This window comes from Rhea pennata, chromosome 1, assembly GCF_028389875.1.
Source record: "Rhea pennata isolate bPtePen1 chromosome 1, bPtePen1.pri, whole genome shotgun sequence".
Classification (NCBI taxonomy): domain Eukaryota; kingdom Metazoa; phylum Chordata; class Aves; order Rheiformes; family Rheidae; genus Rhea; species Rhea pennata.
In genome coordinates, this window is record NC_084663.1 from 138,038,494 (window position 1) to 138,064,681 (window position 26,188).

Sequence of the window (26,188 nt, forward strand, 5' to 3'; positions counted from 1 at the left end):
CAGCTGAGCAGTAGAGAAAGATCTTTTCTTCAGCCAGTTGCAATTTAGAACTGGGTGGAGCAATTTTAAGTCTAATAATCTTATCACATTTCTTGTTCCTGGTGTAAATAGACAAGAGGAAAATAAAACTAAGAAAAGAGGAGAACAATGAGAAACATGAAGAAAGAATGAGATGAATTGAGTGCAGTGGGAAGAAAAAGCATAAAAATGTGACTGCTTGCAACCTCCCTAGACATTCTTTAGACTGAGGTGTAAATTACAGTAACAGATGTGTAATCGGTGAAGTAATTTTGGGGGAAAAATTAAAATACTCACAACTGGACAGTCAGGAAGCACTACTATTAACAGCTTTAAAGACCTCTAACCAGTACTACTACATGGGCAACTCAGCAAGCAGACTGAAGCATTAGTTGAGCAGGCACAGACTTTTAGCTCTTGATACCCTGACGAGCATCACCCTCTCAGGCCTGTGTGTTTATGTATATGTATATCCCACAGGGAATGTTCTGCAGGCAGATTCTGGGCAGTGTTTACAGATAGTATGAGACTGTTTTATTTACTGTAGTCTTGAAACTGTCTGTGCACTGTTTTATGAAATTTCATTCCTGGACTTGAAGGTGGTGGGGCAGTGAGGGTGGACCATGCCGGCCTTGCAGCACTGTGATGACAGAAATGAAGTTCAGTGGTGCCTGAATTACAGTGGTCTACTACTGTGTTGCCTAATGCATAGCGTGCTGAAATAAATCTATAAGTTTTGTGATAAAATACGATATTTCACTGGAAACTCTTTGAAACAGTTTCACAAACCTCCTGTGTATTGAGATAGGTAGCTTTTTCTATTGCTTGTATCTGACTTCCACAGTCCTCTGCCACTTCAAAAGCCTTATTGGTGTTCTCGTTTGTGCAAAGACATTTTTCCAATATTTAGTCTACATTGAATTACCCAGGAATTGCATTATATTTTTTATCATCTTTCCCTGTAAGTCTTGCCATAAAATTCAACTGTAGCATGAAGATACATAGCGTACATTTAAACTCTGTGAAGTCTTCCGGATGTAAAATAAATTCAGCTCTAATATTGCAGCTAAGGCTATTGTACTGGTAGGAGACCCATGGATTCTGCAATTAGAGCCTATGGGAAAATTCCTGCCTTTTGGATGGAGCACATAGGATTGTACATTGTACACCTTACACATACTTGGAGCTGTGACCTGCGAAGTACTAGGGCAATAAAAAAGTGTTATTTTTAAAGGATAGGCTGGGAACAGAATACACTGAAGTCATGATGATGACAGCAGATCACTTTGAGCTATTTCAGAATAACTCAAAGTAACTAGCTAGCTCAAGTACAGCTAACAGTAGCGTTATGACATTATCAAGCTTAACATGGACTGCAGAATCCGCCAGGCACCTTGGCTTTCCACTGCTTCCTGCACAGCATGCACACCTGAGCTGGCTGGTTAAAGCTAGACATCCCCAAGAGATGACGGTTGCTTGGTGTGTATCTAATGTGTGGGTCTCCAAATCTAGAGCTGGACTATGTCAAACATCAGGCACAAACTGGAAGGAAAGCCTAGTCCTGAGGTTGTTGGAGTATGTGCCAAGGTCTGCTGAGCTCTTTGTCCTTCTCCAACTAAACCTACAAGTATTGGTCTGTAATTCTGAAGTGCAGAAATGACGCTTCTGTGCTTGCACACCACTCAAAACATTTGGCCTTGCTTCTGCTGTGAACAGATTTCACTAGCATGAAAGTGACTATTGACTGACAGATTCCTAAAGGTTTTGTCCTTCCATCCTATAGGGAGACAGCTTCATAAATGTCCACATACTTTCTAAGGGCAAAAGGTTTATTAGAAACAGCTGATGCTTCCCTTTTCTACCCTCCTGCCCAATAATTTGCTTCATTATTGTCACATGACAGTTCCAACTATTTTCTTATTTTTGAAAGAAAATATAAAGAAAATTCTCCCCTCCATTCCCCCCTTCTATTTTTTTGCAAAATGGTTATGGGATAGATTTTCAAGAATGAAAATTGTATCCAGGCCCATCTCTGTCTTTTACTTTTTACATTATGTTTTCAATTTTGCTCCTTTTGCATTGTCCAATCAGATCCTTATCTGTGCATTTAATAACACAATTTACAATAAAAAGAACATACATTTAGGAAATACAGCTCTTATATTTGTAACCAAAAGGCAGTAGCTGTTTTTTCACTCTGAGGTTGAGTTAGATAAATTATGAAATCTTCCTTTTGCTTCTTTCTTTTCCAGTCAACTAACCTTTTTAAAAAGAGGAAAAGAAGTCACCTGTGAATGTGGTGTTTCATCTGACACTCCAAAAGCTACTTACCTTATCTCCCTAGTACACTGTGGAGTGCAATCCTTATTAAAATACTAAAGTTCTGAGTAATTTCACAGTATATTTTCCTTGTTTTTCTTTCATGAAAGCTTGTTTTTAGCCCTGTTAAATTATATTATAAAATCTTGAGCCTTTTTGCCTAGCCGAGTTTTTCTTCCCTAGCTATTTCCAGTTCTCCTGTCAACTCAATGCAGCCTAAAGAACTGAGTAATGTCACTTTTTTTTACAAATATATTTGAATATACCTCTAATGTAAGACAGAAAGAACCTGATGCTCTGATGACCTTTCATTTTCAATTAAAAACACAGTATGAAAATTGGAAACAAGACTTCAATGCACTTTTACCATCATCAAACAGAGGGTTTGGGGTTTTTTGGTATGTTTAATCTTTGGGAAATCTTTTACCAGTATTTAGGCTAGCCAGTTATTGTACTCATGTGGGACAAGCATGGAAATATAGGTTATGAATTTGGTAGAGGAGGTAGATGGAGATCTGGAATTTCCATATTCTATTCCTTATCTGACATGGTACCAACTATTCGGTCGGCCTCTCAAATCTGACAAAATCTAAGGCTGGATGTGAGGTTTCCACATCAAACTCAGGGAAATGTAGATGTCTGGTCAAGAGGAAGATGCATGCTAAGGTGCAGGGCCATACAATGGAAGCTCCTCGCAGAGCTTGCATGTATAATGCCAACTTCTGCACAGTCCCGTGGTCCATCCAGCACAGCACTGCTATCTCTGCTGCCCTGCTCTGTATGGACACCCTGCTCAACAGTGAATTTATGCTGCAGTCTTGCCAGCAGACTTTGCTTCAGAGGAGTGTGAAACGTGCATGAAATTGGCTTCTCTCCCTGAGATCTGATAGGTCTCCATTAGCCACCCAGCAGCTCGCTTTTTCCTTAGATAAGAGATCAATGAAGTTTTCATTCTGGAAAATGTTTCGTGTTTGATAAACAGACGTATTTCCAATGAAGGAAAAAAAGTTGTCAGAAATTTCCCAGCTAGATCTAGCTAGGAAATCAGCACAAATCTTCAGTGTCTCTTACGAACAAAACTCCTTTCTACCCTATGGCTGAACCAGATTTCTCTTGTTGCCCTGCCTCACAAATGAGCTTTACATCATGTCCAGCTGGTCCACAACATCAGGCCTATTACAAATACACCAGCAATCAAGTGCCGCGGTAAAGGGACTTAACAGGGAGCATCCCAGTCTCTCAGAGAAGCAGCCGGACAGCTAGCGAACCCCTGAAGTGGGGCTATCCGTGCCGTTCATGCTGGGCAGGTGTCCCCAGTGCAAACAAACCGCCTCTACACCCAGCAGGCAGTTGTAATGACTCTTGGCAGAGAAACCAGGTGGTGCCTGGCCGTGGGATCTGGGCTCCCCCTTGCTCCCCCAGAGCCTGGCTGACCTGCTGTGCTGCAGAGGGATAGGCTTGGCGCTGTCAGTGACTGGTGGGGAATGAAACGTTTCTGCTCGTGACTCTTATTCAAGTATCTCTTGCTATTTACTTTTCAGGATATAGAAGCTGTAGTCTGTTCCAAGGAACTGTTATATATGTTAAAAGTCTGAAGGGAGTAACATGGCAAACTCAGAAAAATGCTTTTCTTCATTTTCAGTGTCCTCCATGTTTTGCTAAATCTGTCAGTCTCTCTAACAGGAAACATAGCTGTAACTCAGGAAGGGTTTCAATTATCTTCTTGTTTGCTGGAAATAAAAAGAAACCTCAAGCTGACATGTTTCTGAAGAAGAATCCCAAGGGACATATATTTCATACCACAGAAATCAAAATAAAAAAAAAGAAAATTCCTCACCAGTTCCAAAGCCTTCATCAGCCAAACCAATGAGGAACAGAACATTAATAGCTTTGTTATCTATTTACTAACTTCCCTACTGCCACTGATGTCTTAAAACTTTAGTATCATACATGCTGGGGCATCCTAGTGTCATGCTAATGAGCTGGCCTGTCATATTTCAGGGGCCCAGGAAGGAAAAAAAAATCACAAACTAGTGCATTCAGAAACAGTTTGTAAATATATGCATGTTACTGCAGAAACAAAGGGACTTTAGAGAACTCTGAAGCATAGATGCTTATACAGAGTTCACTGTTTTCCACCTGAACAGTCACCCCTAGGTTTTAATATGGGAAGTCCATCTCACTAGCTCTCATATGAGTAACTATAGAATAGAGGATAATATTTGTATATAACATTCTCCTTTTTCCTGCACACTAGTGAAACAGTTATCTGCCTCCTCCCAGCCTTCCTGGATGCATTGCCCAGGGCTGAACCTCGAGCCTAGAGACCATCTGTTATTTCCATACTTTGAAAGCAAATATGCCAAGCCAGGTTTAGTCAAACAACAGCTTAATGTGTACAAAACGCACGTGATTAATGCAGACATTGTAAAGAGTATTTGGGATACTCCATATAACTTTTGAAAGAAGCCATTGTACACACCATTGCTCTCGTGCAGACAGACTTTCCCCATTGCTGTTGTTACACCTATGCTGTACACAGAAAAAACAGTGCACTCCCCTCTGATTTTTTTCATCCACAGAGTTTTTTTTCAGGCAGTGCAGCAAGCCATAATGTATAGTATCTGTGTCACCTGAGCCCTGCAGGGGTGAAAAGAACGGCAGCAGGATCACTTCGTTTGCAAACATTTCGGTAACGCACCAACAAACAAACAGCTAGGGTCATCCCTACTGCCACCACTCCAGCGTGGAGTTAATAGCTGACTGATTACTGGTAAAAGAGAAATGTGTTGCAGATACCTGAAAAGATAAGGGTGTGGAGAACTAGCTCTCTTTTGGTCCTGTGTCAGTAAGTGGCTAAGCCTATAGACATATCCCCACCCTCCTGCATTTACCCTTCCTCCTGTACACACAAACGTTTTGAAGGGATCAGGTTCCTAGGAGATGGCCCGATGTAGCTCGCCTGTGGCATTATCTCATTGCATTCTCTTATTTAGAGAATGCTTCAGAAGTGCTTGGGGCTAATGTCTAATTACTGCCAAACCCCACATCTAGGCATTTCTAGGATTTTGCTAAATTGTCCAGTTTGGCACTTTGCATGCATTTGCATCCTTTTGCCACTGTATGTTTTTTTTTCCTCTCCTCAGAGGGGTAGAAACAGAAAAAGAAATACAGGAAGAAGTAGACAGTTTATGAAAAAGAACAAGACAGTCACCATTAAGGCTTCCGCTCACGGAGCTTTGAAATGCCGAAGGACAGTTACTGTTCAAAATGAACAGTAGCTCCAGCTAACACTGTTGCTGTGGTGTAGGACAGGGCAGCTACTTACTGATGAAATTTTGGTTGTTTTACAGAGGTCTGCTCTGGAGAAGGTGTGTTGGGTCGAGCAGACACTGTCACATCTCTTTCAGAGCTGATAACTATGGGAATATGCTGGGAAAAGACTGGAAAGAAATTGGGAATTCCTTCTCAGAAGCGTGGGAGGCATTATAGACCTGGAAGCACAGTGAAGTCTGTGGCAAAATTTACCTCTGGTCTGGATGTAGACTGGAGTCTATTATTTTTGAGTAATCCTGGTACAAGACCACATTTTCAAACGTTCCTGAGTGACTCAGAGCCCTGTTGATTTTTACTGTCAAAAAATCTGCTGTAGATTTTATTGGGCATAGCCATTACGTACAGTTGTCAAAGTAAAGGAGAAAAAAGGTGGTTTGTGCGACTGAAGATTTAAAGGAAACATCATAAACACAACGTATTTATCTGAAAAGGAACTTCACTGGAGACAACTGGTAATACTTCAGACTTTATGAAATAATTATGAGTAGTAACACTCAATAAATAGAAAAAGCTAAAGCTTTGGCTCCCTGTCTGCTCTGAAATGCCAATATTGCAGTATCGTGAAATATCGCACATGGCTTGCTGATTCACCAGGAACGCGCATCATTTTTTCATTATTGAATGACCTCACACAGCAGTGTTTCATATATAAATCTACCCTTTAGGTACAGATCTAGCATGTTTCTGCTTAGATCATGACAGATGATGAGGTCATAGCATCCTCTGTTGGTATCACTCCTATTTCAGGCTTTCAGCACAGTGTAAGTGAAGAATGAAGGCTATCTTTTCTTTTTTTCCTTTTTTCTAAAACACAAGTCACCTTCAAGCATCTGCCTTCCAAATGGGAGGAGACAGGCCTTTGAAATATGAGTTCTTTTATTTGCATGTCTCTTAGTATTAAGCAAGGGCAAGTTTTACTCATTTTCATTTTGTGGTCTGGTAACTGAAATATATTTTAACTTCCTCAACAGCAGAAGTAATTATTTCATACAAAATGAAATCAGCTATTTAGAAGTTTTTATGTAAATTCTGTTGCTTCATTTTGCAGTACATGCTTCAAGTAATAAAATTTTCTGCTAACATTTTTTTAAATCAATTTTGATGCCAAAGCATGCAGAAAGCTTATATTCTGCCATAGAAAGGAGAAAGAAACATTTTTTTTTTCAGAGAATAGAAATTCCCTTCACTTTTTGGTCTTGCTCACACAGATTTCTAAGAATTTTAAGTTATTCAGGCAATAAAAAACACATACCCCCTCTAAAATTCTAATGTTCCTCCAACCTATGAGCTCCCAATATAAACAGTTTTTTTATTCTGTAAATGCTGTAATTCTAACACTGTTTTAAACCTAAACCTCCCTAACTGAAAAAGAAAACCAAACTACCTTCATCTTTTAGAGACAGCTGGTAGTGCTTCCAAATTCATGAAAATATGTGCTGCAGCATTTTCCATAAGGAGTTGAACAACTGTGTCCACTTCTTCCTTCAATTACACCCTCAATATTACTGGAAAAGAGAGTAACTGAGGTGTTTAAGCAACAGAGGGAAAAAGGAAGAAATAAAAGCAAATGTTGCTGCCTGAATAATTGAACCCCAAGGATGGTGACCACATTTTTCTACATATCATTTCAGCTAACAGTTAGAAGAGTTTTCTTAATGGTTAGATTTAATTAAAATTCTTTTCTATACTTGTCATCACTTTAGCATTATATATACACCCCTGTGATTACCATGGCATATGCCAATATATTATGTTTGTGTCTTATTTTGTAGAGTTTTTACCTGAGGACTTTTTTTAATCATACCAGCACTTCTTGTTCCTTTTAAAACTAATCGAAGTGTGGAGCTAAGCTAAAGCCAGAGACCTATTTGTTTCTTATTTCTTAGAGAAGAGTGAAGTGTGGCTTATGAGGGACTTAAGAGAAAAGTTTTTAGCTTTCTTCTTTTCTCTGCTCAAATGAATTAGAAAGGTCCTAGAACTTGTGTAAGTTTTAAAAAGAAAAGAAAAAAAAAAGATAAAAAATAAGAAAAGCAACCCACTCCTATCCACCTAGTACTGACAAATATGAATATACTTAGCCAAATTAACCACATAGCTGAACTTAACTGTCCTTAACAGCATCACCTACTAGCTCAAGGTATCCTGACTGCAGATTGTTGGTTAAAGAATACAGGTTATATGATGGTTTGGTCCTGTTTCTTTAATGGTAAATATTGTGCTTTCCTATTATCTGACCAGTTCAGTCTTAATCCACGATCCAGCTAAGGGTTTGGGTGGCTTTGTTCTCTGCTGAATGACATCAGCATATCTTAATGACTAAGAGAAATCTATTTCTTGCAGTAGATGCCCAATATTACAGAAAGACGAATATCTGAAGGGGGGACTCAGCTGGTATGGTGTCTGGGCTAGCAATCAACGTTCACTTTATAATCCCTGGAGAAGAATAGGCACTTACAGGGCCTAATTCCTAAAGCAGATTCCTGAAATAGCTCAGCTGAACTGAGCCCTAGAAGTGCTGATTTTTCTCCATTGAATATAACAGCAGTCTACAGTCATTAGCTTAGAAGTGGAGACAGCTGTGTTGTGGATGTCTAAAATCAGGTAAGATGTTTGCTATCTCAGGTGCCTGATTTAGTCAAGGCACCGCTGTAGGGAAAGGTGGCATCCACATATACAAAGCTGGTAATTCCACTTGCAACATCTAAGAGCTGACCTGATAAATGAGCTTAAACATTGTACTGTGTATTAAATGCCATTAGAGAATGCAGGGTGCTTGGCTGGGCAATGGTTTTCATTCACACTGGGGCTGGCTGCACAGATATGGGTCTGGAGGTATGTAGCAGCAGCCAAAGTGAGGTAGAGCAAGATGGTGCTGAGCGATGTGGTATGTTAAATCTTCCTTTTCTTTCCTGTGGATCTCCTGAAGCTGTTGTCTAAAGACAGTTAGAAATGGCACTGGAGAAGTGTATACGGGTTAATGTGACCAACTACTGTGAACCTTTGGGAGCTTTCTCTTTTTAGGCCACAGCAGATTCCTACCCTGGGATGTCCAACCAGACTCTACTCAGCAGCAAGCCTTAGGAAGCAGGGGACAATGCTTTCCAAGAGGGAAGGAGCAGGGAGATGAATTTTCTTTAGAGTAGATGAATATACATCTTTGTTATCTCTTGTATTCTGGTCTTAAGCTAAAATCCTTTGGTACTGTTCAAGAGTGTTCTGACATTTGTGGGGGAACTTTTGAATGTTTCTGCCTATTCTCTATGGTATAAAATATGATAAAATATAACTGAATTCAGTGAGATTATTTGTATTGTTAGGGAATCTTAAAGTGACAAAGTCTTTGCAGGGCTGAACTCTACCTAATATTCCAAGCCAAATACTATAAAGGTTTCTCTGTGGTTTTCCTAAACAAAGTGGAGGCTGAAAGGAGGTTATCCGCTCCAGCCTTTTGCATATTTTACAGGTTTATCTGCTACACTATTTTGAGTGTATTATCTAATCTCCTTTTAAGTATTTCCTCTTGTTATATCTAAGGGGTTTCTCTTGGCAGACTGTTCCATTGATGAGTAACTCTTATTTGCAGGTTTGGCCTCACATTTGATATAAACTTGTTATGTTTTAGGTGAAAATTCTCCATGGTCAACCATGAAACAAGTCTCTCTCTCTTTCATTTTGCTTCTTTTACAAAATCTTTAGAACTTCAATATTTTGTTTAAGCTAGACATCCTTTCCATTTTGTTCATCGTATCTTGCAGCTTTCTTAATGTTCTTCATCTGTGCTATTTTCTCATTTTTACAGTGTAAAGGTCAAAGGCTATCCTAAGTGAGGCCTCAGCTGTCATGTGAATATGTGACATGTGCCTTGCAGACCTTCCTGCTCTTAAATACATTTTTTTTTGAATATGTGTTCTTTATACAATAGTAGTATTTATGACAGACACACAGCCTGAAATTACACTCTAAGTAGTTGTTTTCCTTAATCTTTTCAACAACAAAAAAATTCACTATATACTGTGAGTAGTTACTGGGACAGATCACTTTATTAAAAACATATGCTCTTGCAATATATGCATTTCTGTTTATATGCTGTAGATGATTGCCTCCCCTTCCTTGATCTGAGAAACTCCATGACAAGAATTTCTGTTGCTTAGTCCTTCAGTCTTCCCACATAACAAGGATTTATAAAGGAAAAACGCCCATATTTTCTTGTTAATAGTCAGAACTGCCAGTATATAAGATTTTGCTTCTCCTTTCCTTTCTTCACCTAGGTTTTGATGTCTTTGCTCACATTTAAGCTAAAAGAGTGTCTTTGCCTGAATATGGACTATGAAAAACTAAATTTCAAGCTTGTCAATATGTTCCACCCACAAATAATATTGTTCCAATCAATCTGCATACTCTCCATTTTTATCATTATTTTCATAGTCATTTAGCTTATTTTCACGTGCTCTTTGGCCAGCACTCATCTCTCTCAGCTTAAGGAATCTAGCTAAAGTCTGAAATTAATTGAATTTAAGGTAGGTGTGTAGTCAGCCTTTTACGGTCAATTAAGAGAGATGCACTTCTGTATGGTTATAGGCTTATCTAGGCTGTGAGAAATGATGACTTGTTCTCTTTCACAAATTGCAGAAGAGCTTAAGGTGATTCAGTACTTCAATGCCTATACAGTTATGTAGAATAAATTAAGTGGGAAGAAATATAGTTGCCAAGCTGTGACTTCTCCAGAAGCATCAGTGAAAGTGGGTCAGCATGCTAAAAGAGTATTATGCTGCCCTCATGGCAAGTAGTGGAACTGCCCCACTGCCTTTCCTCGTTTTGCCTTCTCTGGCCCACTTCTCTGGACTCATTTAGGATTTTGTGGTCCAACTGATTTCTTCAGTCTTCTGCAAAAGCTCATGGGATACAGTATATAATTCAACCAATGGTAACTGTTTTATTTATGAAATCATCCATCTCTTCCATGAAGCTCAAGATCATGTTACTGATTTAGCTAATCTGGTAGTGAGGTCAGTTCAAATAACGATGAAGGTTTCTAACAGCCCCGACACTAGCATATCATGCTTTATATGGCAGGTACTATAGTTAAAGATACCTTGAAAAGACTTAAAGATTTTTGTTTAAAACAAAACTTAAGGCACAGCTGGTCAGCAGTAAGCATCACATGCTTATGAACCCAAACGTTGATGTTGACTTGAAGACAATTTTTTTATCTGTTATTTTGTTATACTCCAGATAACAAAACTAAGTGTTTTCCAAATTGCTTCCAAATATCCATCCATTAAGAACTAAGTGTTTCCAAATATCCATCTTAGTATAGGTATTCTGAGCATTCTTCCTGTGGAACCTAAGAAATTTTCACAGTTCTGAAAACCTACTTAATTTTCTTATTTATTTTTTGAAGGCCATTCTAATCCAGCTCAAATCTTCATTAACAACAACATTATAACTACTTCATTAACTTTTCCAGATTATGTTTTTGAACTCATCAGAACCAAATAGATTTTTGCTGGATCTTATACTAATTGCTTTTTCTAATGCCGCAACCTTGGGTTTTAAATGCATTTAATGAAAACATAAAGGTCTTGTTTAATGTAAACATGTTACTGAAGTTGCAAGAACACTTGGTACAAGGCTAAGTGTGGTAACTTGTTGTATTGAAAAGCTTTTAATGAAGTATTTTGAAACAGTGATGAGGAAGAAAGCTCAATTCTTTTCCCAAGGGTAAAAATAATACCCTTAGACACTGACCTTTAACTTGTTTTGACATCGTTATTCCTGTGTAGAGGTTAAGTAGTATGGTCAAATTTTATAAATAATGTTTTATTAATGAAGTAACTTGCATTAAGGTTGTAAACTTGAATACCAGAGCAGGAATTAATGAAAAGTCAAGATTGTATCATAAAATTAACTGATCTATACAGTTTGTGTTCCACAGATAAGGTGCATGCTTAGCTGCCTGCAGTATATGCAATCGTGAGTTACTGCTTTTGAATACCTTAACCTTTTAGTTCCTTCTCTTCTTTCTAATATCTCTTCATTTAAGCCCTTAATGCGGAATTAATACAGGCTGTTATTCATATTAATTTTGTTTTTTATTTTTTTGGAAGAAAAGCATAAAGTAGCAGAAAATCATATCAAAACTCTGATGTGATTTATCTGCACACATAAATTACATGCTGTGGCTACATTGTTGGAGTTTTTGATCACAAGTATGTTGATGATATACCTGCTAATGAAGGATTCTGTCTTTGCTTGACATGGCTTTACATACACATATATAGTCAGGTATCTGATGGCTGATAGATAGCAACAACCCTAGCTGCCTCTCCGATGTGTAATTACCATTTAGAAACTTGTAGCATGTTTCAAGGTGAAGTCAAATGACTAAAGCGGGCCAGTGCTGAACATAATTTAGTATAACAGCTTAATTTTTCCATTTAATGAACTAGAAGCATTTGCATAGGCCACTTTGAACTATCTTCTGAAAAGTAAAAAGTGATAGATGGCCAGGGGTAGAGACACCTCCAAAATTGCCTCTCTGCTGTGAGTTTTCACACTGGACATTCGGGCTGCTCAATGCCTGCCTATGTGGCAGGAAAGGCAAGATTAGTCCTAGGATCTCAGGCCTTCTGTGTTTTCTTCAGCAACCAGCTTGCTCAGAGAAGGCTGAACTCTACTGTGGTACACTTTGCTTGTGAGTTTTTCGGATGTTAAACCAAAACTCCCAGCACAGTCTCTGTTAACTCATCTGCGCAGGTAGCAATGACACCTTACAATGTAAGGTTAGCATTCCATTTACATAAATGACTTTAACAGCAATGCAGAAATAATGCTTGTGGACATGGAAACAGTAATTTTATAATCAGAGTTTTAGGGGTTTTAAGCTAACAGATCTTTCGACTTGGCAAAAGAGATGCAATAGGCCATCGTGAATCTTTGGGGTCACTTACCCATCAGACAGAGGCAGTTAGTACTGTGTTTTATCTGTAAGGTACTTACTGTGGCCATTCTAGCACAATAAGTTACTTGATTAGAGGACTGGGTAATGTAGCTGAGAACAGGCAGTGGGGCATTGAATTAATGGTTGTGCTGCAACCCACAAAACCACAGCATGCATTGTGGGATGTGCCCTTATGGCACATCTCTAAGGGAAATTAAAGATGTAAAGAGGCAGATACCAAGATGAGATATGAAATCTTGTCAATAGCAAAGTGAAAGTGCTGTCACTGATATGAAAGAATTGGAACTTCAAGAATGCATTAACAACTTAACTCTTGAAACTGTGGGGTATGTTGTGCAATGAAACTTTAAGTATTTCTACTGCTTTAAACTTACCTGGCTAAATCTAGCTAGTTCAAGTTAAGCGTGGACTTTTTCAGCCTAGATTTTGGGTGCAGAAATTTGTCATTAAGTAAGAATTCAGCAATAAGAGGCTGAATCTGCTATGTTTCCCCTTTAAGTTTTAATAAGGAAAAAAAATCAATGTGGATATTCAGACATACATGGTAGAATTAGAGACTAACATTATTTTTTTTAATAGCAAATTTTTTTTTGGTGTACCATATTTAGCTATTCCACTCATTCATATTGAGCATGGAACTTTATTAGATTTCCATTTCTGGTATAACAGCATAAGCAGTGACAGGACTATTTATATTAAAAAAAAAAAAAAAAGAGCAGAAGTGGAGAAGGGAAATCCGTCAGTCTTTTAATAAGAGAAAATATTTCTTATAAACCATCTTCTGAGATAAAGAAAATGAAGCCAGTGAGGCACGCAACTGGAAGTAAAGAGAAACACAGTAGTGCACTGATTAATTACTGAGGTTCTCTCCAGGAGTGTGATTCTTAGCCGTGCTGAACAAAGGTCACTGGGTTTGCAAATAGTTACTTTCTAAAAGCTGGAACCAAACCAACCTCAGTGGACTGTTTATATGAATTGTGCAGAGGAAACAAGTTAATGACACATCCGATGACAGTGTCTATTTAAATGCTGAGCTTTTGCTGAAAACAACTTGGAGCACTGCAACAATGAAAATATGTGTCATAATTTGCATTAATTTCTAATAAATCTTTTAATTTCTAATATCAGAAATAACATGTTTCAGAGATCTACTCAGAGCTGCACTTCAATATATTCAGATTCCAAATGCAGACTTGAAACTACTAGACCTGTTCCTAAAGAATATAAGAGACTAGTTACAGGGTAATGAATGTTATCTTTGCATCACTTGCAAACAAGGCATGTGTGACAGCAAAGTGAATGGAAGAAGTCTAGATTACTCTCAGTTTCAAGAATTAACTGGATTATCTTTAGGATTGTATGTCTTTTTTTAATAAAGAACTTTACAGAAATAAAAATGATCTGACTATGATGTCTGTTACTTTAAGAAATTGTTGTTGCTCTTTAGTATAGGTATGCAGTGAAAGCATAGATACATTTCTTTCTGGTTTATGATTGAGGAAAATTTAATTGTTTTGCTACAAGTCTATATTTTAAGTAAAGTAACTCTCTTAGATAGGTAGCATATTTAGAATTTCATGAGACTTTTTATATTGGCACCAGTGATCTCATGAAACCACAGTTTGGAGGTCAGGAGCTGAAGCATGAGATTTCGTGCCTGGCTATAACCCCTAAACCCCACAACTGATTGACAATATGATGTTCAGGTCAGTGGTGGAAGTAAATGGGGGTGTCAGGTGTAGAGTATGACAGCTAGTTAAGTTTTTGCCATGAAAACTAGGGGAAATAAAGTACATATGCAGGCACTGACGAGGTAGAAAGAAAATCTTGAACTGAGAGAGTTGTTCTATGGCAACAAATAAGATGTTATGGACTGGCTAACATAAAAAAGTGCTAGCCTAAGGATGTAAAGTCAGGCACACTTGAAGTAACTTCTGGTTTAGCGTAATGGCCCTCTTAATTGCATTTTTTTTTTTTTTTTTTTTTAACTATTGCAGGTTTCGGGACCTGATTGATTTCAATTGGCTTGCTTCATGTGAAAAACAGATACTCATTCAGGAAACAGTCACCTGTTTACTAGTGGTACAGAAATACATGCTAATGTAGTCCAGTGCAAGTGTTTAATCATAAGAGTATGAACTTGGCAAGGCTGACGCACTCTGAAATAGTGAAGCCACAAGTGAGTTATGTGTCCTGAAAGAGTCCCATGAAGACCATTACACCATGCCGCTGGTCACATATTCCTGCTTCCCTATACATTGTACAGAGAGACTATTTTAGATATATTTATTGAGTGTCTTACAAGTTTTATTGGTGGTGTTTTTCATTTTTCTCCACTTATAAGCCAAGATCCCGCAGTATCATGAGATTGAATGTTTATGCCTCAGGGGAAGAGGAAAATTATAACTTAAGAAGTATTGCAACCATTAGGAATGGCCATTAGGAACAGCTTTTCTGCACAATATGTTATTTGATGATCTTTCAGTCACATATTCCATGGGGATAAGAAAAGCTGAACTCCACTGGAGAGTGCTAATTCTCCACTTTTGGGTGTTACTCTGTTTCTAACCCTTCATAGGTCATTGGGAAGCAGAATTTGTGTCTCTCTCCTGTCCTGGGTAAGAGGCAATACATCTACGGGAAAGAATGAAAGGTGGGGTGGGGGGGAGAGGAAAAGGGAAGATATGTTTCTACATCTCAGAGTTCAGTGTATGTGGGTTCTTTGGGATTTGTTTGTTCGTTTTAAATCATTCTCCAAACATTTGATGAAATCTTTTAACCTTTCCCATTTTCATTTTTTTTACTTCTTTCTTTTTTTTATGCCTTTTCTTCATACCTTTTGCTATCAATCTCCTCTGCATATTGACAGTATTGTAGATTGTATAAGGGCGGCTGCAATGAACGGATGAATCTTGACTGAACAGAATAAAGGAGAACGTACATATGTTTTTGCCTTGTAATTAACTGCCTTTTGAAGTTTTCAGATATGTATGTTGTACTTGCAGAAGTGATTTAGTGAGTAGGGACAGGCAAGAGGAGTCAAAGGCTGTCACACATGAAATATGTGTGACATCGCTCTGCAGAGTATGGTACATATGTATCAGCTCCCATAGGCGTATGTTCTACATAGCCGCTCTATATATCTCTATTTAGATGAGGGTGTGTCTGTTAATGTATCATAATCACACTTCCCTGACAAAGACAGGTCTATCACTAGAAGCTTAACTATTACATAGCATAAAGAAGGAGCTAGAGAAAGAGTAAAACATACTTTTCTTGTATTGCTGTTTTCTCTTGATATCAATATTGCAAACTTAGTTTCCTAACCTTTTTGTATAGCATTTGGTATATTGCGGTCTTTACATTTAAACCTTGATGGGATTGGAATTATTTTAACGCTACTAGAATATGTGCATGTGCATAACTTTGTCATCTTGTGTACTTACCTTGCAGTAAAATATCAGATAAGGAAGGTATTCTGACCTTATTGCAAAAACATTGATTATGTAATACTAATACAGTCCTCGGGATTATTCTAGCTTTAAGCAATAGTACAGTTCATAAGTGCAAATGTATGCTGCAATGAAGCTGTGTTCTCCCTTCTGAAGCCACTTCACAGGGCTGTGTCAGCAAATGACATGCACTCAGACCCATTTGGTATGTGTGGAGTTAACTAAGTTAAGCTTACTCCCGGTTAGCCTCTTTCACCAGGAATGCAATTTGTGTTTACCTATATAAGGAAACCTGTTTGACGGAGATGAGCGCGGCTGGGTTTTCGCCTGCCCGCGCTAGAGGAGCGAGCCCACACCCTGGCGAGTGGGAGTGCGCGGAGGCTGGACAGAGCTCCCCTTCCCGACTCCAACTCGCGGCAGCTCCCTTCAGCCTGGGAACAGCGGCGTGAGCCGGGCACCCCAGCACCCCCTTGGGAAGGACTACTCCCCCGCTTCTCTTTCTCAACTTTAGGAAAAGAAGAAAAACTGTCAGCAGAGAAAAAAAATGGAGAAGCAGGTAGGTCACTCAGATCCTTGGAGCTGGCGGGCAGCAGCGCTCAGCTGCGGAGAGGCTCAGAGTGCTGCTTGTAAGACTTGTTCTTACAGCTGCTGTTCCCTCCTAAAATGGCTTGCATATTTTACAAAGGCTGCAAAGTAAAAGCGAGCCTCTTATGTACAGCAACATCTGTGTGGACAACTACGTTAGCTTATCCATGTGCTTCTAATTTGGATACACCTTTTTTTTAATAGAGAGATTATCAAACTTTCTTATCTCTGATGGAGCACAGATGTGAGCTGAGACTGGAAATAAGGCTAGATGCTTTGGTTAACTGTCTGAATCTCTGTAAATACAAAATATTAAGATCCTAATGTGTCTGGAGAAGTCTGCAATTTTGTAGCATAAAATGTACTTTCTTTTCTTTTTTTCTTTTTCTTTCTTTCTTTTTTTTTTTTTTCTTCACTCCAACGTGTCTGAAAGCAGCTCAGTCAGCACAGCCGGAAGGCAATTGCTGGAATACAGGGAGTTCCTACAGCAATAGGGATTTTTCAGTGAATTAAATAAAGTGCAGGAATCATTCTAGGAAGTGTAAGCAAAATTTGTTCTGCCATGGGGCTTACCCAAGCTCAGAACAAGGATACGTGTTTCCTTGGAAATATTTGCATATTCTGATAACCTTTACTACAGGCTCTAGCTAAATCCTTAAAGAGAGAGAGAGAGTGAGAGTGAAAGTCTGTTTCTTGGAGATTTTGGTCAGGATATAATGGAAAAAAATTTGAAAATAACATTTTAAACAGCTTTCTAGTTTGAAGAACACTGCTGTGCAAAATTAGCAAGCATCAGCTTGCTAATTGTGGAAGTTCATTTAAGTCTTACGCAGTGATGGTATCAAAGATAGTAATGAAAGGATACTTGCAGCTGATCTCTCTGGCAAGTACCTTCTAGGAAAAAAATAAATAAAGTGCAGAGAATTATTCAGAGATAGGTGGAGTTTTTTTTTTTCAGAATAAATTTGTTTCTCTAGTCTTAGCCACTAAAAAGCATGTGACTGCTTTTCAGAAATTGCTATTGCTAATTATCATTGTGTGGACATGAATGCCCTGATCACAGGAGTTGTAGCTACATCTTTCCTGGTGGCCAAAGTGGGAAAGTGAACTACATTCATATTGCTGTGAGTTTAGAAGTTTAAAGAGAAGCTGATTATCATAAACCTTCTTCCTTATAAATATTTCAAGTTTTTATGAATGAATGTCTTCTTGAAAGTAATAATATCATATCACCTGGTTAAAAGTCATTCAGAATAAAAGTTTTGTTAATTTCTTGTTAATAGAATATTTGTGTTAATACAGATTCTCATTCATTCATATGTAAGACATTTCTAAACTCATGACTTTTAATGCTTGTAGAGGCATTAATGGGAATTACATGGAAGAGCCAGACTAGTTGCAGTAGAGGATTTTATAGTATCATCAACGTTGCACAGAAAGACCTTCAGTGCTGAAGCTAATGGGTTCCTTGTCTTAAAACACATTTGGTCTTTGTGGACATCACCACAGCAAAGAACTTAGGACTGGTGGACCAGAAACAGGAAGCATAAATTTCACTTGTCTTGCTTTTCATCCTGGTGGGTCTATATTTCACATGCAACCCTTACTATCCTGAATTGAGTGGGAGTGCAGAGCAAAAGTGGTGGTTTTGTTTTTGTTTTCTTAAAGCAGGAATGCTTCTAACTAAATCATAGATTTAAAAGGCAGGAGAAGACAACAGAGAAATATGCTTTCATATTGTCTTATTTCTAGTCTGCCCAGAAAATCATACTGCACCTATCTTTAGTGACTAGCTATGTAATCATTACTGTTCTTCTGGCTTCTCTGGACAAAGTAGGGTGGAAACCCAATTTATAGTCCTCACAGTATGTACTGGGCTGACATGAGTTTGTTCTGCCTCAAGCTCTAAGTAGCCCTAGCCGAAATCTGTGGCCACATTGGGGTGGTGCTTGTCCTGACTGACCCAAGGCAAGTTTTGACAGTGTCTCTCATCCATGGGCACAATGGGCTTTGCGGGCTCTTCTCCCCTTCAGCCGCGATGTGTGCTTTGTGCCCTGCTCTGCCATGTGCCTCACTCGCAGTGGCATGGTGGGACTGGATCTGCTTTGGCATGGTGCTATGGTGACAGTGGTGCATGAGGTTCAGTTGGCTTGGATGACCAAAAACCAAAATCTTCCCTTTCCAAGACATATGACTGGAGGATATATCCTGGGTGAATTTTATCTTATTTACAATGAGAGAAGGATCACAAAGTAGATGCAACAATTTAAAGTATTGGGTAGGCTTCAAATTGCAATAATAATAATAATAATAAAAAAATCCAGTGGCTGTGACTATATTAGACAATGACCCCTCTCTCCTTCCTGAGCTCCTTCTAGCCAGCATGGTGTCCCTGCCACTGGTCCTCAATCCATGTTAATAGATACTATGTTTCATTCACTGATCAGAAATAAACTTATGTTTACTGCAACCCTGTTTAAAGGCTTATTTTCATTCACTCAAGGGTTCTTTGATATCAGTTTTAATAATAGAGTGGTACTCAGGATGCAGCGATGATGCCATATTGGACTGCGTGTTTTGCAGATGAGCATGCTGGACCTAGGCAAAGGGGCTGAGCCCAACAAATAGTTGATACTTATGGTACTATCTCTATTTGTGTATCTGTGAGACAGTACTGAAATGAAACAGAACTACTCGGATTTGACAGTTTGAATTTTAATGCATGACTAAATTGGAATTTTTGTTTGCATGCCAGGGCTGTGAAGTTACAAATTATTTATAGGTATGATAAAGGTTTTGATTACATGGGACAAAATAATTTATTGTCTCTCTGTAGTATTACCAATGGGATAAACTTATGTGAACAGTCACTCATCTATGGCTTTTGCAGGTTGGATGTATTAATTCTTAAAGTAGAGAGTGATGTATGTATCTACCATAAAATTTTTGTTTAGAAGTGAAAGAACATGTTGACATTTCCCTCTCTCATTCTGAATATAAATATTTCTGGAAATCATAAATGTTTTTCACATTTAGTTACCTGTTCATCCTACAAACAGAAAACGTTGCTTGTTTGCTTAAGTTAAACAGAACCATCACCTTTTATTTTCACTTCCTGGTTTTTCTTATATTTTGAAGCTGAGTGCTCCTGCACATCGGCAAGAGGCAGCTGGGCACATCACTTCCCCCTGCCCCCAAATCTCTTAACACTTGTTTAATAATATTGGGGGGGGGGGGGAAATAGGCTTTCAAAAGTGTAACTAGAGAGCTTGAAATAACAAATGAGCATGCTGTACTGGTTGCACGCTCCCCTTACAGTTTTGTTAAAGGCTTTGCCATTCCATTATGCTATCATTTTCTAGTGTAAGCATTTTATGTGGCATGTGTGATTTCATTGCCCTTAAGTGACCTTGGTAAATTCCTTTTTTCCCCTGAAGCACAAGCCTAATTGAAAATTGCCATGAGCAGTTGCAGAGCTCTAAGCAAGGACTCTATGGCAAAGGGGAGATGGGTGCCCAAAGCCTGGGGGAGAGCGGCTCTTCGGCAGCGTGCGTTGCATTGCACAAGGTTAAATCTTGGTTATGAATAAGCATAACGAGGAAGTATGAGAAGGGCATCTTAATCTCTTTGCCTGGTACATCTGCTTGGTGATCCACAATATGTATGTGGAGCTGTTTGTTTGTTTTTACTTCTGCGTCGCTCTTGTTCCATCCTTGGGTAAGCCTAATGGAGCTTAAAGTTAAAAATACCGTTCCAAATCTGACATGTGTTTTCTGGTCCAGCGTTTTTGTCCTCATTGCACAGTGCCTCGCTTGGCTCTGCTTAACCACTGTATTTCCATACTATGTATGTGTGTGCGCTTTTTTTTTCCCATTAAAAATGTTAATATTAAATCTAATTTTTGGTGCGAGTAATTAAGGGAATGCATAATCACTTGTTGGTATATTTTATGTGGTTCCATGTTTTTATTATTTTAATTTCTTGTTAAACTTATATATTCAACAAGGTACTTAAGAACATACTCGAGGATGAAACTCTTCATGTGTGCAGATGCGTGTTTCCCAAAATATCCATATCTGTGATTTTAGCACGTGTTCAAATTCATATGTACCTGAATGCTATGCTAATTTTTGGTAGGGGGTGAGGACACAGAGTATTTGTTTTTTGTTGTTTTCATTGTTTTTTATTTTAGTCAAAAATCTTCCACTCTTGAGATCCTGTGTACAGAGACTGGAGGAAAAAAATGGTATTTGCTTATAGTTAGATCAATCAACACTTACAGAATTTTCTATGGAAAAAAAGCCCAACATTTTAGTTTTACAGTTTTTTGGAAAAGTCCTTTGAGGGGTAGATTTTAAATTTCACTCTATTTTTATTCCCCTCCACTAGTGGCTTCACTCACTGATCATTGTAACATTGATTCTGTGGACAGCAGATTTAGGGAGATGGCAGGAAAAAAGGTTTTTTTGTGTGTGGGTTTGTTTTTTTGGTTTTTTTTTTTTTTTTTTTAGATATGCTTATATGAAGTTTCACGTAATTTCAGCTTCATTTATCATTCAGTGAAGTTTACACTCAGGGCTATGAATCTGATGACATTTTTAACGCCTAGAGCCTAGCTCCACTCATTCCAGCAGGCTGAGAACGCTGCTGTTTGTAACACACTAGATTATACAGCATACAGGCTATCGGTTTGCAAGTGTCATGACTTGCTCACCATGCTTTTCCAGTGAGGCATGTGCTCCTGCTGCTGAGATTTCTAACCTTTCTGTTTTGTAGCTGCCCAGTCTGGAAAATTCCATACAAGACCTCAGATCAAGCCTCCTAAGGCGAATTTTTTTGGGCACACTTAATTTTGCTACGTATGAAACGACAGCGTTCCTGCTACGGTGGCTCTATGAAAAGAGCAATTGTTTTACTACACTTCTTGTATCTTTTTTTTTTTTCTAATTTATTTATTTTTTTGCCTCTCTCACAAAAAGTTCCACACCATTTTAGTGGAGGAGTTTAAGTATTAGCAGTTAATTACGAATTCTTACCTTAAGTATGGCAATAGGCCACAAAGCGATTTGGGATATCCTATTGGTGGTTGTTTCAAAGTTATGCAGCTGTGTTTAACACTCTGGTGGGCAATTCTGGCTACGTTGTGTTTTGCCTTTGATACATTGCCATACCACCACCATTAGTGCAGGGCTTAGACTGCAAACATCTGTTTGCTTTTAATGCACATGTGTTGCTTAAGATGTTCTGTTTTTACATGATGTAAATCTCTGGACTCAACTGGCATGTATGATTCGTTTACCAAATAAACCTTAAAATACGTCAGTAAAAGGTATATCCTACAGGATGACATCTTTGACATGTACAGATCAAAAAGCTGAAAACCTTGTGTATATAAAGTCACTGATATTTCATATTTTAGTGGGTTTTTGTTTTGTTTTTAACTGTCCAGACAGAGTCATGTAATTGTCAGTACAGAAGGAAAATCATGCAGTGAAACTGACGTGCAGACAAGTGATGGAACTAGAGAAATGCACCTGATATCTGAAAACAAAATGGCAAAATCTCTAAATCCTTCATTCTAGAGTCTCACCATATCCACAGTATGAAACAGAACAAACTTATAATAAAAACCAAATGCATTTTTATACTGCTGTATAGAGCTTACAGTGCTCTCTTAAGTGAAAATGTTACTTGGATTTTGAAATAAGCTTATCTGTTGATCTCCTTAACTTTTGAGTAATACCTTACAGAGAGGTTGGCATTTTAGACACCTAACACTGTGACTCTAATGTGCACTATTTCACATTGCTAGAATGCACAATAGAGTCGTTTCGTTTAAATTAACGAAGATGAACTCAGTGAAGTGACTTACAGTTGTTACCTTGCATTTTAATGTTAGAAGTTAACCTAATATGTGTTGAAGGTTTTAGCTCTTATATTTATGTTCCCTTAAGAGATGAACCTGAATGTTTTGTCCATGTCATACGAGAAGGAAAGAAACAAAACGTGATAGGAGAAAGCGGAAGATTATGGTCAAGTAGAACCATCAGCTGAATAATTCTTTATTAGAGATGTTTTAAAATTTGGGGCTTTGCAGAATGGTTGTAATCTATTAAAATATGAAATAAAACTGTATTTAATCCAGAAAGTTTAAAAAATTAATCAGTGGAGGTGGTTTCATCTGCAAGGTTTCCATTACATCATCCAGGGTGAGAGAGCTAGATATATTTTGTGAACAGAACTAAACTAACTGGCTAACTAGCAAACTAGCCAGAAAATAAGAAGATAAAAGTGAATAAAAAAAGCACAAATCACTACAGTCAGGAAGGAAATTTTAATTTACTGACACAAAATGGGAAATAATTCAGTTAGCTGGAGTATCTGGTGGCTATTTCAAATCAGGAACTCAACATGAGTCACCTATGTGACAAAATGTTGAAACTTGAAAATGTTGTTCTGGTACTCATTACTGCAAGTATTGTATATAAGAGGAGGAAAGATAATTATTTCACCCTGTTCTGCCATGATAAGCCTTCAGCCTGAATTCTTTATCCTGTTTGGTACATGGTGCTTTAAGAAACATGCATGCAAACTGGAGAGAGTCTAATGGAAAGCAAACAAAATTTGTAACAAAAGAATATGACACAAACTGCAGGAACCGAGCATGTTTTATTTAAAACATGGGTTCCCAGAGCATCCTGTATGCAGACTCTTCTGAAATAATAATGTGGTCAGGTGCCTTGACCCGGAGGACTCAAGGAGTGGCTGAGCTACCTTGGTGTGAGAGTAAGGGGTGAAACAAGAAGCAGGTGTGTGGGGAATTAGCCAGAGCTGGGGACAACTGCTGCAACCAGGCAGTTCACTGTCTGATCTGACTATCAGCACAAACTGAGTTTGGCAAATTGTTGTCTTAGAAAGAGAATAAATGGTGCTCTAATACATAAAAGTGGTTATAAATACGGCAGTGATTGACTATTCACCATCTCCAATGGAGATGGAACCAAAAGCGATCTGCAGCAATGGTGGTCCACGTTAGACTTTATGAAAAGCTTAATAGCTACAATGTTGTTTAAGCCCTGGAATGGATTACCCAAAGTGGTTGTCAGATCCCTGTCTTTGGAGGTTTTTAACAGGTTAAGCAAACATCTGTTGTGAATGGTCTAAGTATACTTGATCCTCCCTGGGAGCAGGGAAATGGAATAGATACATGACCCCACAAAGACCTTTCCAGACCTACGTTTCTTTTATTTCTTCCTTCAGACTTTTAGCATGGAATCTGGAAATGTTTCAGATCCAGTTTGCACTGTGGCCATGCCCTAACTCCATAGCAGTGCAGAGTAGATCTGGGCCTGCATCAGCCCTTTGTCTCCCAGCTTGCATTCCCAATTCCCATTCAAACTAGGTGCTAGTAGTTCGGTGGAGCAAGACTCCATGGTGCACCTGTGGGCCTTATCATTGGGGAAGAACAGGCTTGGCTTCAGACTGAAATTGTGTATAACATACGAGACAGCAGAGCCTAGTGCTGCAGAGTCTGCTTTGCTCGTTCTAATATTTTAGACTAATTGCTTGCGAATTTGGGAACTCTTGTTACTCTACTTTTAACTCCTACCCAGTTATTAGTCTCAAGTACCACCAGCAAGACTCTTATTTTAGTATTGGCATTTAGTAGTAACAAATACAGAGATGACATGAAGAATGAAAAACATAGCAAAATCACGGCAAAACTCGTTGGGAATAGTTAAGCATGTGTAACCATTATGATTTATTGTACAAATTAGATACTTTTTCCTTTTATTATAAAAATTTTGTAAGGTAGTAATAAAAAACCCAAACAACATGATCTTCATAGATGTAAGGTAAGCAAGAACATACCTACTCTAAATAAATGTGGGAGGATTAAAACAGCTTGTACCAGTGCAAGAGAGGACATTGTTCTCCCAAGCACTACGTCTAAGTAGAAAGTAGGTCTGCGATTTGTGTGATGAGGGTGTCCATGGAGAGCACGGTGTAGCATTTGGTTTGCTGTGCAGAATGCGTTATTGATGTACCATGTGCAACAGATTAGTACATCTCCCATGGTTATGCTGTAGTGTTGAGTCATTGATTACAGTGGATCAGTGCAGTATACTGTTATGCAATATCCATTAAGCTCACTATGAGAATAAAAGGCATAGCATTTGATCAGTTGGGTCCAAAATTAATTGATGATCCAGGATCATGCAGAGAAAAAGATAAACATAGAAATGGAATTGATTTTTTTTTCTTTTCCCCCCCCCCCACATGATAATTTCCATAACCTCACTTTAATGAGTCAGCATTTCTGAAGGTCAGTCCTTTTGTAAGAGTGGGTAAACTGAATTCCTAAGCAATGATTAACTTAATTGTAAGTGTTAGCAGAAATCTTTTTAATATCACAAGCATCCACTTAAACCTGTCCATCTACTCACTTGTCTATGAATAGTTTACTTTGTTCTGGTAGGGAGGGTGCAAAGGCATTACAGCAGGTATACTTGCTAGCAAAACTGTCTGTTTTGCTACCACACTGTTCAAAGTCTTCCCTGTGTTCATGGGGCAGGTACATGGCAGGCAGAGCCGAATAAACTCCCCTCATTCCTGCTACAGGCAGGGCAGTGTTTTTCCAGAACTGCTTTTCAGACTGGTATTTAGTCTGAGTGGTGAGATGGCCACTGTGAATTTCACAGCTTCCAGAGTAAGGCCATGTGGATCATGATGGGGGACTCCAGCTCACAGGAGGGATTCCACAACACGTCCTGCTCATTGCTGTTGAAAACTTACCATCTTTCACAGTGCTCTCTGAATTAATCTAATCCTTATTCTGGAAGAGAATGTCATCTCAGGCAACCAATGTGTAACTGTTGTAAAATATTTGTTTCTGGTGGCAATCACTGCTATGTCTCTCAGTTACTATTTTTGGCAACTAGAGCACATTACATTTTATATTCACAGGCGACATCACTCTCATTTCTGAGGTTTAGAAGTTCTGCATCTAAAAATATTTTGCAAAAGTTAAATTGAACCAGGCTACTAAAATATTCAGTAATTACAGGCAACTGTATGGCCATATGTCTATTCAAAAATAGCTTTTAACATTTTGCCTAGAGACAAATCCTCTTTAAAGTACTTGGACAAGCTAAGTCCAAAGCTTAAATTTGTTTGAAAGATGATGTTCTGCTAGGTAAGGTTCAATAACACTCCTAGATTAGGACCATATCAATGGCTTTTAGTGTATTTATACTGAAGACAGATGTCAAAGTAAAAATCTAATGAAACATGTGGCAAATCTCTTGTCCAGAAATGTATAAATATGGTACTAATACTCAATAACTTTTTTTATCTGTCCCAAGAAATTATTTACTTTACTGAAGTTGGATGATATCACCTGTCCTCTAGACAGAAGCAAGGCATAACTTGAGGTGACCTGAGGCTCAATACGTTTCCCACTGAAGTCATTAAAGTCTGGATTGAGGAAAGACATTGTGTTACGAATTAGGTTCTC

The 26,188-nt window shown here is 38.4% G+C and overlaps 1 protein-coding gene across 1 annotated transcript in view; it reads left to right on the forward strand.

Annotated features, from left to right (window-relative positions):
- The first annotated feature begins 16,458 nt into the window (after positions 1-16,458).
- MID1 (midline 1) overlaps positions 16,459-26,188 on the forward strand; it is a 246,430-nt gene continuing 236,700 nt past the window's right edge. Inside the window, exon 1 of the mRNA XM_062601165.1 lies at positions 16,459-16,642. The gene's annotated coding sequence lies outside the window, so the exon portion shown is untranslated. The remainder of the gene's footprint in view (positions 16,643-26,188) is intronic.